The following is a 13,918-nucleotide window of genomic DNA, read 5'->3' as shown; positions in this document are numbered from 1 at the left end:
CATATGATACAACCGATCAATACACGTATAGTAATAAATAACAACGGTGCTTAAAGCTAAAACAGAACAGTATGATAATAGGTAAGTATATAAAAAACTCACGGTTTGTCGGTGCCTTTGAGCTCGTGAAAAATAATAATGAACAAAAAACAATATTTGTCATAAAAAGAACGGCACTTTATGCTCGTAAGAAATAATAATAATTCCTCGCTGACTGTGTGCAACGAACTGCCAACTACGTCGGCCGTGTCAATAGTTTACGAACCAACTCGTCGGCGGCCGCCTAATGTGCTTATTATATAATTCATACACGACACAATTATAACAAAAATAAACAATAATATACAGCGAACAGGAGAATGGGTTTTGAGCGTGTGTGTGTGTGTGTCGGTCGGTTGGTGGGTGGAGTATCTTATGAATCGCTTAGACTATCTTGCCGGCGACAGATACTATTCAGATATCACTGATTACAACCACTTTTGTGTGATTTGTCCGGAAATAGTTGAAAATATCGATTATTAAATCAGTTATAGTAATAGTCATTTAATCTCAGGTTCCTCGCCGGCGAGGAATCAGTAATATTTTAAATGTTTGTTAATTTATATGTAATTGTTATTTATTGAATCGTATAATACTCTAAACATGATATACTTTTAAAAATACTTTGGCTTGTTTTGAGTTATTTATTGATCCTTTCAATATTTTTTTTAATTTTTTTTTATATTTTTTTTTTCTATAAATGTAAATAATATTTTACTCGTTGTACAAAAAAACTTTGAAAATTTAATTTAAGGGTCCATATAAGTTGTTATAAAAGTAGTTAGTAAATAAAATAAAGAGCCAATGGTACAATTTTTTAATTTTTTTTTTTTATGAGTAGGTTAATGCCAATTATGATATTGTATTTTAATACATATTTTCACCTCAATATCAGTAAGAATAAAAAAAATTATTAATCCATGAATTTTAACTATTCCAAAACTAAATTTGTTGAAAAAGAATAAAAAGATTTATTTAGTTTTTTTTTAATTGCTACCTACATAATAATATTACAATATTAGTTATTTGTTGAAGCTGCTTTTATCATTATTTAGCGAGTACACTAGTATTCGGATAGAATGATATTTATATTATATAATATAATATAATATATTTTATATTATATTTATTTATATTGTTATATTCTGTGGAATGATCAATAAATGGTCTAAGTATTTCAATAAAAATATTCAATTTATTTATTTTTAATAGGTACCTATTATATTCGTAACAATCAATATATTTTCTTATTTATCATACTTGCTTATAAATAAATCACGATCCCGACTAACCAAAAATGGTTTCATGGACTGAATATATTATAAGGATACCATATTATGATGTTCAAGAAATAATGATAAACAATTCTAAGATGGATAAAAATCAAGAAGAAAAAAAACCACTTTAAATAAAGAGTATTTTGTTTTCAACAAATAATAAACCGAAAAATTTCAAATTATTACCAATATATTATATTTAAACTTTGAATAAAGGCATGTCGTATTTAATAAAGCTTTTGGAAAATCTTTATAAAAATTTGATTTTGATATTTTTCTTACTATTTTTTTTTTAACTATTGTAATAGCTTATATTAATAAAAATATGGCAATGATATCAATTGGAAGATTTTAGTTGTTCATTTGTTATTTACTTTTTCTTTGTTTTTTATACTTTTTTATGTCTGGCTGAATAACGCGGCATTGCTTATCCACCTGTGTGCAGAATTATTGTGTTATTACTATTTTACAACTATGGAGAAATGCCAAATTTCAAATCTTAAAAAAATCTAAACGTTTTTCAAAATGTAACTTTGAGAAAAATTACTAACTGTCCCCCGTACATTTCAAATCACACCCTCTACACCGATCTCCGTCTAAAAACCGTCCAAGAAGAAGCAAAATAATTTTATAAGCGTTTTAATGATCGTCTCATAGTCCACACAAATTCAATAATCATAGAATTAGCACTAAGCGAAATTCCTGGTAATCCTATCCGACGACTAAAAAGAAGATGGTGCAAGAGATCCCCTAAACAGCTAAACAACTAATGGTTAAAAAGTAGTTTAAAAAAAAAAGCTAATAGGAAGTGTTACTACTGGGCGGCTTCTTCCGACAACTCATTCATGTCACTTTAAATTAGCCCATATTCTTATTGTACCTCAGGGTAAAGATTGTATGTTTCTTAAAAAAAAAAAAAAGTTGAAATAAAATAACTATTTTACTACTAGTTTCTATATTGAAAGCATGTAGAAATTGCGTTTATGCCATAAACATTTTGAAAAAATTATTATTTTTAATTTTATTTATAAAATATACTTGATTTATTACAAATAATTTGTTTCTATGTATTGTTTTTAAAAGTTGTAAGATACGACGTCAGATTTTACCTCATCTGTCCGAGTAATTAATGGCAACCATTTAAGTACAAAAAAAACTTATTCCTACTATTACTATTATAACCTACTACCAATGACGCCATTTATAAAAAAGTCTGAAATTTCACTGTGAATCTCAAAATCTTTTCTTATGAAAATTTTTAAAATGTTAATTTGGAAAATCCTTCTTTATAGTGAGTTTCTACATCGTAGAACGAAAATTTTGACTAAATTTCAAACTCAAAACTTCGGTGGTTTTGATTACTAAATGGCTATGTGATGATGAAATCAGTCTGTCGATTGGAACAAGTTATTTTCACATATTATTTAGATTAAGCAATAAAAGTAATTAATAAGGAATTATTATTTTTAGTATTTATACTTAATGTTAGTAATAATACAATTTATAAATTAAGTGTTAATTATTATAATGTAGTTAATATATAATCGCAATGTTTTGTAATATTTTTTGCATTGAAGAAGTAGTTGAATAATATTTAATTGGAAATTATGTGAACTTAATGATTGGAGTTATTAGTGAAATAAATGTTTCGCCTGTTTTTTTTATACATATATAACAGTGCATTTTTCCATTTTTAAATGGATTCGGCTGTCTATATGAGCGAGTTTTTGTTTACAGGGAACCTGTTAAAAATATTTATTATATTCTTAAAACTTTATATTTTCATTTATTTATAATTGTCACTTATTGCTTTTGACAAATTTAAATTGAAACTTTATGAAAACCATAATATTATGTGTAGGTACTTTGTGAATAGCTTATAACATTTTAAAAATCATAGAATAATAAATCATAAATAATATCTTACTATTTACTTGACTTATTATACCGATACTACAATAAAAATACTTCGTTTGGATGTTAATAAATTTCAAAAACCCTCACTTTTAATTTTTAAAAATAACTTAATTCTCAACGTTGTTACACATTCAAAACAGTATGCCAAACCCAATTTGTAGTATTCTAGGAATTTTTTACGAGTGATATTGTTTTGTGATGTGTTCATCTTATATTATTTATTTTCTTTGTTTGTTTTCCGGGGTAATAGATATGTTGTAAAAATTTCATCTATCCCATTTGGAAATTTATGTTCACAAACATAAGGTACCTGAAATTATGACACAGATAGACATACTGAGTAATTTACCCCAACACGAATAGAAGAATTTTTTTTTTAAATACTAATTAATTTAAAATTTGATTTATATAATTTTTAAGTTTAATTAAATAATAACATCTAATTTTCAAATCATTAATATTTAAAAAAAAAAATACTATTGTATATTAATTTAATGTTTAGTTTTATAAAATAAAATATTGTTAACTATTGTAATGATTAAATATATTATTTTTGGCTCTTTTAAAAGCCACAGATTTAGCTGCCTCCTCGGATATCCAATCTTCAATCATATACACAGACTCTCTCAGTGCCCTCACAAACTTAGCAAATCCACAAAAAAACAACCCAATAGGCAACCTAATATTAAACATTATATTCTTATCCAAAAAAGACATCAGATTTCTATGGGTACCTGGACACAACAACATACCTGGTAACGAAATTGCCGACGAAATAGCCAAAAGAGCAACGAAAGAACCAACTGAATTCTGGAATATAACAACACATTTAGATACAAAACTCCATATAAACACTAACCTTGACCAAATCTGCCTTCAAGAATGGAGATCAGTACGAAACAACAAGCTAAGAGAAATAAAATCATCCACCCTCCCTTGGTTGCCTAACACATCACTCCCGCGTAGACATCAAATCGTACTCAACAGATTACGAATTGGCCACACACGTTACACTCATGAACATCTAATGAGCAAAAAAGAACAACCTATATGCACCTCATGCAACACCGTGACTACTGTCAAACACCTTCTAACAGAATGCCTCCTCACAAAAGATGCCAGAGAAAAACTCATGCTCCCCAACAACCTATGTGAAATACTAGCACCAAACACGGAAAGAACATCTTCACTCCTAGAACTTCTCAAAGAAACGAACCTTCTACAAAAAATATAACTATATATTTATTGATATCATATTATTTATCTTATATACTTTTCTTCTTTATACTCTAGTATCATTATGTAAATATAATTAAACTGTAACATGTATATCTTAAACGCCAATAACCCTGGTAGTTGAGGCGTATTTCTAAATAAAAATAAATAAAAATAAAAAAATATATTATTTAATAATTTAAATAAGAACTCTCGTGTTGTTAAAACAATTTTTAGTTTGTATTTTTTGCATTTACCCTTTGTAATGAAACAAAGGAAAATCATAGCAAAAAAGTTTTCTGTCAATAGTTATGGTTTCTGAAGTCATTAATTGCAAAACGATAATAATAAAACAAAAATAAACTCTTTTTCTTTAGCAACGTTTAATAATTTCTATGCAGATCCTGCAAGTTTCTAAAAGTTTTTTTATAGCGATTACCCCATGATATCTTTGAACTTTGATGGTTAAAAAAAGTTTTTTGACTTTTAATAGTACCCTTGGTGAAGCGCGTAAACATAAAATGTGTAGACCAATTCAATTTATTGCCATTCTATTCATTTCAAATTGATATAAATCTTAAGTAATATAGTGCTATAATGTAATACTAGGTGTCCGTGTACAAAGGAAAGGTGGATGCCTATTACAGTAATAATATACTAATATTCAATATTGATACTACTTTATAGTATTATATTATGACACTAAGTTAGCTAAATAATTTCGATTTTATGACAAAATTAATAATATAAATGTTAACTATTAATACCATCAAAATATAATTACATTATAAAATGATCACAATATCACAGTATCCTCACTTACATTGGTAAAATATTCATCGTCAACATATTTTATTAATAATAGTTATGATTTGTTATAATTTATAAGCAAAAACAAATTCTACATTAATCTCTATACTTATATAAATTTCATAAGTTATGCAGTTCTCACTGTCTCATAACCATAGCAGTACTTAGGTTAATTGTTAAAAGTTGATCAAAATTAAATGACGGGCTCAGCAGTATCTCACGTGACAGTACTACATAATACGTTAACCCAACTCGAAACTCATCATCTCCGATGTCAACCGTAGCTTTTTCTAAAGTTATTACTTGTGACTGATAGATGCTAAAATCACATTATATAAGTATTAACTTTTTTCCACTATAGTGGAACAGGATTTCCATAAATATTTGGTATAATATAATGTTTAGGGAAAGTCACCGTCTAGCTAGTACGCACAACGGTATATTTTCATAGTAATTATTTCCTTCAATATTTTGATCATAAACAATAATAATATCAGTTATTGTACCAACTAAACCCTTTGAAAGTTCAAAGATGGATGTGCATAATAAATATTGTGAATTTAAATAAACGTAACTATGCAGCTAGTCCCCGATGAGTTTCATCTGAGGACGCACAAGCTGCTTCTGTTACAGTTATGTATTGTATTAATAAACTAATTTCAGATTGTCATTATTGATTAAAATATATTGTTGAGTTTCACGTAAATTATGATTGATTTCGATCTAATCGTCAAGATCTGTCTGATAAATATAAATTTTATGTTGACAATTATATATTGATTATAGGATTAAGATGCTTATTTCATCGGCATTTACATATATTATTCAAAATTAAATTATTGTACAATCATTAAGTATATAAAATTATGAACATATACACAATATTTTATATCCATGTAATAATATTATGGTATAAATTAAATTTTTTTTTAATCAAATTTTATTTATTTATAAATATGTGAAATTTTAGGTTTATTTAAAACTACTAGCTAGTGAACCTCAAAAAATATGAATCCTAGAAAAGTCATTACACTTTTTAGACTATCACTGTTATATATTTCAAATTTGATTCAAATATTTGTTTAAGAGGAATAGCTTTAATAATTTTAAGTTCAAGTAGAGGGTAGAAAGGATTTCCTTCACTTCACTAAAATAATTTATTCTGCCCATTAAATACACTAATACAACTATAACAGTGGTATTAATATTATGATAATAATCTGATTAAATCATTAAAATTAAAAAATAAATAGTCAAAACACAAGTATAGTATTTATAAAAAAAATTATTATTTCATTATAGTTACGGTTACAATTAAATTATGCTTAATAAATGTGATCGTTTCTGATATTTTTATTTTATCAATCAAATTATTATTACTCTCAAAATTATATAAAATTCTCCTTATAGGATTAAAAATAATAACAATAATAATTATAATAAAGTATTATTGCTTTTAAATTTGAATTTAACCAGTTTGTGCATGAACAAACAATGTTATAGTGTGATTAAAATAAAATCTTTTGTCATTATACATTTTAAATTTAGAAAATTTTTTTTTTTTTGTTGCAGGTTCACTATTCTTAGAATTATCCGTACAAGGTGACTCTGGGGGTGTAGATTCTCCAGTCACCACTATGAGATTCACTCAGTTTTCATTAATGGTTTTTTTCTCTTTTGTCTCGTTTTTAGGTTCCTGATATTCTAACATAGTTATTTCTTTTGTTGGAAATACGAACTGAGCTACGATTAAAGTTTTTTTCCGACATAGTCTCAAAGTCGTAGGTATAGCGGGTATAGCGTTGTTTTTTGGTTTAACATTGTTCTTTTTTATTTTGATTCAAAATTTAAAAAAAAAAAAAACAGAATTTTACTTGCAAACCTGATTGAAATACGATGATAGTATATTACAGTGACGTTGAACTTGTTTTTTAAATAATTTTTTTAATTTATTGATCGGGATAACATTTGATATTTAAAAGATAATTTTTTGGCAAGTGAAATTCATCATTGTTAATATTTAAACTATTTATGAAATTCTTAATATTCAATTTGGTATATTTCATCAAAAAAAAAATTTTAATATATTATTTAGGGGACTGTTATAGTTGCCGGGTGGATTTAGGCATCGGTTGCGACTCGCGCCGTCGCCGGTTCGAATCCCAGTCATGGGTGGTATCGCTTTTCGGGTAGTTCACATTGTACATATATACATATAAATATTTTTTATTGATTTTTGTATAGGTACGAGATAATTAATAAATAACGATTTAATTTAAATTCGATATCTACAACAGCAGTTGCTGGTATTTAATGACCATATAAGTATATGAAGTTTTGTTTCAATAATAATTTCAAAATTTAATTCCTTTAAATTTCTGACACCACGGAGTATATCAGCTGAACAAAAATAACCAAGATATTTTGAAAATAGAAATGAATTGTTTTGTTTCTCAAAATAAAATAAATTGAAATATAATTTAAAATAATAATAATGAAAAAAAAAACATTATCTTTCTGCATTAATTAACCATATATGAGGATGTATTCAATTATTCTGTAACACTGCTGTTGCATCGCATTTATATATCAATAAGATTTATGTACATATATTTTACCTTACTACCATGCGTTTTTAGGTTTCAATTTTTTCCTATGTATGTTCCTGCAGCAGCTACTCTTGAATTATTCAACATTGATACCATATTTTCTTTAACTGATATAAAGGGATGTGTATGTATATTATTATGTATGCGTACATGTACATATGCAATCACAACAGAAGAAATGTAATGGGATGAAAAAAAAATATAAGTAAATATATTTTAGACTAAAAAGCTTACTGATAGCCATATGCGTGGCTAAACCCACACATACACGCAGCGAATTTATTTTACTTATAGAGAATAGTATTATCGTTGATTATATAAATACTATAGATTGTGGTGTTTCGGTTGTCTGCCATAATACTTTTGGTAGATATTAATAAGAAATTAAGAGCCAAGTCAGTTTTTTAGTGTTACTTGTCTGATAGACAAAGATTTTATATGAGCGATCTTAAAAAAAATAAAATTTCTAACAGTGTTTTTTACTTCAGTCGTTATCAAAACAAATTATATGCTGATTATTATAGTAGGTATTCAATGACCTATTCATTGTAACACAAAAAATAGATACGTATTTTAATTGAACGATCATTTTGTGTAGGTGAATTTTTTCCATACATTTTATTAATAATTGGATGATAACTATTTGTTGACCTCGCTACTCGTTAATAATAAAATTAGTTTATTTATTTCATATCATTTATTCATGCTTTGAATGAATAATAGAAATATTCAAAAATTATCGCAGATTATTATTATTCAACAACAAATAAAAAAATTAACATTTGTACTTAAAATGATTACTAAAAATTATCATTTGTGAATACAGAGAATCTAAGATCCAGTCTCATCAGGTTGTAACTAACGGCAGGTTTTACATAGTAAAGTTTCAACAAGTATGACGAGGAAAAACCGCACTGAGCTAGTGACAGCTATCATGCAACGATACGATGATGACTCGTTTGTTAACAACCTACAAACAATCAGCAACAACTTTAACGATCCAATAGATATATATACCAGTAGATTTCAGAAACTCTTCACTCTTCAATTTAATCTCTAATCGTCAATAAGTCATCAAGAACTTACAACACAGACGACCGGAGACCAGAAGAACAACCTACACCGACTCTACAGCTCAAGTTCAGATCGCTTAGCAGACCAGCGTCGAGGCGAAGCGAACGCAGCGTGACCAGAATCAGCCGACCAATAATAGTCGGGGAACGAATACCATCGAACCGGCAACAACAAATTCGACGACGTTGAGCACCCGGGACGACGATTGAAACCGCCGCGCGCCGGACCGAACGTCATACAACACAATATACACGATTGCTGTCATCGACCCCGCCCTCTCCCTCGCCGATCACTTGCTAATGTACCGTCGACCCGAGCTCCTTTCCGTCAAGTAGTAGCCGCTTGTACAAGTTACGCGCTACTGGTGGATTACTCCTTCCCATCTTGTAATTCTGTATCTTATTATCTCACACCCATTATATGTGATAGGACCGAACGATAATATCGTCGGTCAACACGAGCTCTCAACGTGTCAGTCCGCTTGTGTAAGCCTGGCTGACGCATCCGTGAATCTCACTCCTCCCATATATTGTACAAGTATTAAATTATATATTACTTGTGCTATGTACTGACGTCCCGCTGAGACATCTAAACACGCATATACACGTAGATATGTATAAGTGACCCTGGGGCGTATGATTTCGCCATCCAATTATATTGTGTAGGACCTCAATAGTTATATCGAAGGCCAAACTTCTAGCCTTTCCAAAATATTACCATAATTGGAATTAAATATACGAAATATTAAATATGAAATCGTAGTCTTGGCAGGCGTATCTAGAGATATGATTAATGTCGTCGGATTCTGGAGATTACGTATCGCGAATAACCAGGATGTGGCCGACCGGTCGCATGGGCGTGGGAAGCTGCGATATTAAAATAATACACGCGTACGCTTTTGCACGACTCGGCCATGGACACATACGTATCTTATCGATAGGAGAGGAAATGCAGGGAGTAGGACTATCTGGACTATATAGGAGAGCCCCGATTAGACCCAATTCAGACGTGAGCCACCAGAGTCAGAACAAGCACCTTCACGCCAGACACCAGTCCAATTTAATTATTCGGACTTAGAATATTTTGCAACCAAATCATTTTGTACAGTAAAAGTGTTTTATTTACATAGTAATCAAATAAATATCTAATAAATTAATCACAAATTAAGTTGTTATACTTATTACACCCAATCCATCTACCTCAACACCAGTCGTTTGTCCTCCTGTATGCTGGGACGCTACACTTGTATAAATAAAAGACCAGCCATTAAATCCTAGAACCTAGGTATATTTATTTCTACAATGAACGGTTGGTAATTAAACTTACCACACCGTATCAAGGTGAATCAGGTAGCCGTTCTGATGAAACAGCTTGCCACGTACATCGTATAGATAAGGTTTTTTTTCAAGTGTACGCCGCTCAGGTGCTTAGTAAAATGACCACTTTTACTGAATGATTTGTCACAAATCTCGAGAAATATAGTTTCGCTAGTGTGTGTTCTCAAGTATCTTTTCAAATGTCCATTTAAGATGAATGATTTGTCACATACATCGCATGGGTATGGTTTCTCTCCCATGTGCACTCGCTGGTGAAAACAGGTGAAAACAAGTGGCGATCTGACGGTTCACTAGCAAACATATACATGACAGAAACCATAACCGAGCAATGTATGTGACAAGTCTTTCAGTAATAGTGGTCATTTGACGGTCCACTAGCAAACGCACTTAGGAGATAAATACATGACAGTCACAACGTACGTATAAGGTTTTTCTCCCATATATGTCCGCTGGTGAACCATAAAATAACCACTATTACTGGAAGACTTGTCACATACATCACAGGAATACCTATGGTTTCTCTCCCGTGTGCGTTCACCAATGCTTAGTCAAATTACCATTATGATTGAATGTCACACGTTACATGAGTAGGGGAAAGGTGTCCAAAGCAGCCACCCTAAGGTTCAACACAGTGTCACACTTTAGGATTTATTTTTTTTTTTTATGAAACCTTCAAGATTGTCTAGTTGAACTTGTCAGGAATCATAATTTCCAATCAGAAACAATTTTAAACAAATAAATAAATAGTTATTGTCATTTTTTTAAAAAGTACAAAATTGTTCACTTTGCCCACCTAGGTGTTCAAAGTGGTCAGCCCATGTCCACATAGACTGCTGGTTTAAAATTTCTATTATTATTAATTATTTTATAATATTTTCATAAATGTATGTAATATGTATATAATACAACTTATATTGTATTCTCAAAACAACTTTTCTTTGATAAATAAGTAACTTCATTTCAAGCTTTGTGTTTCTTACTAATTTTTTTATAATTAATTAACACATTAATCAAACTTGATATTTTTTTGGTGAGTAACAAAACTATTTTATAAAATAAACATATTATTAACCTTATTAAGCTTTTGAAAACAAATAATATTTATTACATAAATTATAGTAGTGACCACTTTGCCCTTTTAATAATGTTTAATTTACTATTTAAAAAATAATAATCATGTTAACTAATTAAACTTAAGCTAATTCTATGACATATAAAAACTTATGTAGATTTTGAATAAAAATAATTTGGGTATATTAATTATTATGTTCATAAAATATAATTATTTATTCAGAGCACATATTTTAGATCAACAGCATCGAAAAATTAAATTTTTTTTTAACGAAAACGGTAAATGTTTCTGTCAATAGTGGTTTACCAATCGATAAATATGATAACAATGAACCAAACCACGTGATGAAACCAGCTGTTTATTTATTTATCACAGAATGATTATTTATTTATTATTATTTATTTATTTATCACATGACCACTTTACCCACTATGGCCACTTTGTACACCTTTCCCCTACTTTGTTTGGCCCACGTGTGTTTTATGGCTATTGTTAAGATCGTCCATTTAAATGTTTTTACCGATTTTTGGGCAATGTCACCTTTATCGCTGGTGCACCAATTAAATGTTAATAAACTACAGGTTATTTATTTGTGTATAGAACCAATAGCTATAAGTTTTTGTTTTTTTTTTTGTAAAATTGCATGGTTATTAAGATATATTGGTATTGAAAAATTAAAATTTTTATCATTTCCAGGTTTTTGAGCCAACACATATTTTGTTTAACTACTATTTAAGCTATTAGCAAACGAAAATTTAAAAGATTTTAAACAATTAATTCACTCAATATTGAGAGTTTCAAATATCTGTTTGAAATTGTATAATAATATAGGTACTACCAAACGTTAGTTTTTAATATTTTTAAGAAAGAGTATTATTGCCTCTTCTTTACAACATTTATGCATCTCATCAACTAACCACTTCTAATACGTGAGTAGTGGAATAAATTAATGAAAAAGCGTTAATTCCCATTCAATAATGCCCTAACTGTGTCTCTAGAAATCTGAAAAATCACCTTCATAATGTTATAGAAAATTGTTTTACCAAAATTTTGGACAAAATAAATAATATTTAACCATTATGGCATATTATTATGAATGGTAAGTAGTTTTGATATTAAATTAATAACTGTTCTAAATTTGGTACTGACTATTCTGGATAAAATGTTATAAATCTATAATATTCACATAAAAATTATAGTGATTATTTATATTTCTGTTCTTCTATAGTGTATATTATATACTATGAATGACTGAGTGAGTCGGGTACTAAATGAATCTGATTTGATTAATAACATTTGGAATTTATTTTATAGTTGCCTACATTTTTTTTTTTTCTAATAATAACAATTTAATTATCATAGCATAAAATATCCAAGACATCTATAAAACATTAATTTCGTAAAATCGGTCAGATGTTATAGTAGGTATCAAAAATATGTCATTATAATTATTGCTCGTTTTATTTTTATTATTGCATCTTGCGATTATCACCAACATAATATAATTTAATGCTATTTTCTTCCACACAGTCTCAGAGTATTACATTTATAAATTTGAGTGAGCTGTAGATATCGAAATGATTGTTATCCAAAGACGTTTCATTAGCAAAGTGTGTTCTGACGTGATAAGTCCCAGTGGAGTAATTATTAAATACTCCCAAAAGTTTTCAATCCCTTCATTCCCATGACGTGGTTCGTACGTCCTTTTGTTCAAACATAGATGTTTCATGCACGATAGTGATAATAATATATACCTTATGCAGACTGACTGTATTATTATTATGATCTAATAGCAAGGATATGCGCTGTATAAATCTTAAGAATTTAGCCAAACATCGAATAGCAAGTGGCGTTTGGCCAAACACAAAATGGATTTATGATTAACGGCCAGGTCATGACACCATAACCGTTTTTATAATTTAGTGCCAATTCTCCTTAAGTTATATAAATATATACATTTATAAATTAAAGATTGAACATCATTCGTAGAAATAATTTTATCAATTTTTATTAGTTACTTAAAAAACTGGTTTCCATTGCAATTATTCCATCTTATATATAAACATACCTAATATTGTAATATATTTTTCCATGATTAATCTATCTAAAACATAGTTTTTGAATCACAAATCCTACGATTTTATATATTTATTTTGGATTAAATTATTATTATTGTCTAATGTTATATATTTTGAGATATATGCATTGTGCAGCCACAATGTAACTTTCTACCAACAAATTAGTAAAATTAGTAATTTTAAAATTGTCAATTCTAAGAACAACAACATGTATATGAACACATTACGATGAAATTATAATTTAACATCACAATATTGAAGAACTTGATTGATACATATTTGATAAACTAAAAATTTAGAATTAAAATCGTATATTTTTCAGGAATTAAAAAAAATATTATTCCTTTTCAAAAATATGAAAAATTTAAATATTATAAATAATGATACATTTTATATATTTTTTATACGTTTATATATATACATATTATATATTATATATTTATCTTTAAATTTTCCAAGAAAAATATGTTATTATTTGCTTTTATTTAGG

General features: G+C 28.4%; 1 protein-coding gene and 1 long non-coding RNA gene across 2 annotated transcripts in view; one reads left to right on the top strand and one right to left on the bottom strand.

Annotated features, from left to right (window-relative positions):
- Positions 1-221, bottom strand: part of LOC149058838 (uncharacterized) — a 120,804-nt gene extending 120,583 nt beyond the window's left edge. The window contains exon 1 of the long non-coding RNA XR_016190464.1: positions 103-221. This is a non-coding gene — a long non-coding RNA (uncharacterized LOC149058838). The remainder of the gene's footprint in view (positions 1-102) is intronic.
- Positions 1-13,918, top strand: part of LOC107162528 (LHFPL tetraspan subfamily member 1 protein-like) — a 273,280-nt gene that overhangs the window by 108,857 nt on the left and 150,505 nt on the right. The gene's annotated exons all lie outside the window — the stretch shown is intronic.

The sequence above is a fragment of the Diuraphis noxia genome, unplaced genomic scaffold, assembly GCF_037042655.1.
Source record: "Diuraphis noxia isolate RWA-SAM2 unplaced genomic scaffold, SU_Dnox_SAM2 contig0002, whole genome shotgun sequence".
Taxonomy (NCBI): Eukaryota; Metazoa; Arthropoda; class Insecta; order Hemiptera; family Aphididae; genus Diuraphis; species Diuraphis noxia.
The sequence above is the reverse complement of the archived record's forward strand: the minus strand, read 5'-3'. Positions and strand labels throughout refer to the sequence as shown.